The sequence below is a fragment of the Arachis duranensis genome, chromosome 6 (genome assembly GCF_000817695.3).
Source record: "Arachis duranensis cultivar V14167 chromosome 6, aradu.V14167.gnm2.J7QH, whole genome shotgun sequence".
Classification (NCBI taxonomy): Eukaryota; Viridiplantae; Streptophyta; class Magnoliopsida; order Fabales; family Fabaceae; genus Arachis; species Arachis duranensis.
In genome coordinates, this window is record NC_029777.3 from 70,665,970 (window position 1) to 70,668,640 (window position 2,671).

The following is a 2,671-nucleotide window of genomic DNA, read 5'->3' on the forward strand; positions in this document are numbered from 1 at the left end:
CTCATTCAACTGGTAAAGTAGGAGCAATTCAGTGGTAGCTCCCACGAAGATCCTAATGTCTACATGGCTAGTTTTCCGCTACTATGCGACATTATCAAGAGCAATGGAGTTACCACAAAAGCCATAAGATTGTGACTGTTGTCGTTTTCATTGAGCGATAGAGCCAAGCAGTGGCTTCAAACTCAACCTCTGGAAAGCAAAGCAACATGAGATAACATAGTTAGCAAATTTTTAGCTAAATATTTTCCACAATAGAAATTAACCTAGTTGAGGAATGATATTAATTCCTTCTCCCAGAAAGATGGAGAATCACTTTATGAAGCCTAGAAAAGATACAAGGAGGTGCTAAGAAAGTACCCTTATCATTCATTCCCTAAGTGGCTTCAAATCCAAAATTTTTATGGAGTGTCACAAACTTTCAGGACCATGATTGATGCATCAGTAGGAGGATCATTGCATAGAAAGACACCTACAAAACCTTTAGAATTGATTGAAATAGTAGCTGCCAATAATTACATTTACTCAACCTAGAGAACAATGAAAAGAGGAGTGATGGAGATGGAGACATTGGACACACTCTTAGTACAAAACAAAGTTATGTCTCAACAACTCACTTCACTCACTAAATAAATGGGACAAATGCAAGTTTCAGCCATCAAGACAAGAATTATCGTCTACGAATTGTGTGCGGGAGCTCATAAGAATGAAGAATATGAACTATTCAAGGACGTCTAATCTTCCACTGAGTAATATTATATGGAGAATTCTTTAAGACCACAGAATGATCCTTTCTCAAAACACACAATCCTAGATGGAGGAACCACCCAAATTTGGGTTCAGAAAATCAAGGATAGCAAAACTTCAATGCTCCGTACCAACAGCAAGCACCTTGTAACACCCTTACTTTCAGAATGTCACGCTTCTGACTGCGCCACTCTGATAATGAGAATGTTACAATGACTTCCTTATATTTAATAATAAGATATGAGCCTTTAACTTGAAATCATGTCGTCATTTTCTTTTAAAAATCAGAAAATACTTTTTCTTAACCTAACATTCATATATAACCAAATTAATATCACAATTCTCATATGTATATACTTACATACAAACATACCATACTTTAAATACAAGTAACTTATAAATATACATGCATACATATCATTACAACTTCTATCCCTCTTACAAATAAAATAATAAAGGTGAGAAAAAATTATAACTGTATATACAATAATATAAAATACAATCTGATGCTTGAAAGAAACTCCTTAAACTTTTTGTCCATCCTAAAAAGGAAAATTTGTAGGAGTGAGAACATCGTCTTCACTGGTTCTTAGCAGAGGTTTTTTAAGAATTGTCATAAGAGTATACGTATAAGAAAAGAATTGATTTCAACTATAGTGATTATCGCTCGTCTTATGAATCTATTCAAAATATTAACAATTTATTATCCAAAAATTCAAAGTTCACTTCTTTAGTTAAAAGAATTTCAAAACTCAATTAATATCTCATAATACAATCAATTATGGTTTGCGATCCAACATATAATCAAATTTCATTAGGGCCTCCAACCCAAATCAGATCAACTCGGCCTTCGGCCTAAATCAAGTCAAAACACGGCCTTCGGCCTAACTCAAATCAAATCATGGCCTTCGTCCAACATATAATAAGCACTATCATCAATTCATTCGTCAATACTCAGTTCTCAAACGAAATCAATCATAGACTTCAAACAGTGCAAGGCAACACAATCAGGAACAACCCTCGATATTATCACTGCCAGCATGAGGGATCTCTCAGTCGTTTAATCATATATAAAACAAGACAAGGAATACACAAACAGAGAGGACAATTACAAGAATTAGTTCAATTAGCATATAGATACAATTATTCAAATAGGCAAGCCAATACAAGATGCATGATAAGCGGATAAATGTAGGTTAAGAATTACTAAAAAGGGTTTTCCAAATCAACGTTGCAGGTACAGTCTCAACAAGTGTATCACAAATAAATTCAATGACCAGGAGTAGAATCCCGGGTCATTTCCCTAGGAGTTGACACAATGATGCAATTTATTGGTTAGGATTTCCTAGAGATTTTTGAAGTTGAGAATAGGAAAAATAAATAACTGGAAAATTAAGTAATAGATAACTAGCAAGAGTTAGTAATTAATCAATATAAAAGGCCTTGGTTCGGGATGAGAATCGAAATTTATATCCTTATTGTCTTCTCCAAGTGTGACGGTAAAGGCTCATTGCTCTCACTTAGTTATCCTCTAACAAGTGAAGGAAAGTCAAGTGAACACTGATGAGCGGATAATTTGTATACTTTTTGGCATTGTTTTTAGTATGTTTTTAGTATGATCTAGTTAGTTTTTAGTATATTTTTATTAGTTTTTAGTTAAAATTCACTTTTCTGGACTTTACTATGAGTTTGTGTGTTTTTCTGTGATTTCAGGTATTTTCTGGCTGAAATTGAGGGACCTGAGCAAAAATCTGATTCAGAGACCAAAAAGGACTGCAGATGCTGTTGGATTCTGACCTCCCTGCACTCGAAGTGGATTTTCTGGAGCTACAGAAGCCCAATTGGCGCGCTCTCAACGGCGTTGGAAAGTAGACATCCTGGGCTTTCCAGCAATATATGATAGTCCATACTTTGCCCAAGATTTGAT

The 2,671-nt window shown here is 34.8% G+C and overlaps 1 non-coding gene across 1 annotated transcript; it reads right to left on the reverse strand.

Moving 5' to 3' along the window:
- Positions 1–265: 265 nt before the first annotated feature.
- Positions 266–371, reverse strand: LOC127739872 (small nucleolar RNA R71). Its single transcript, XR_008000614.1, has one exon. It is a non-coding gene; the product is annotated as a small nucleolar RNA R71 (small nucleolar RNA).
- Positions 372–2,671: the final 2,300 nt, after the last annotated feature.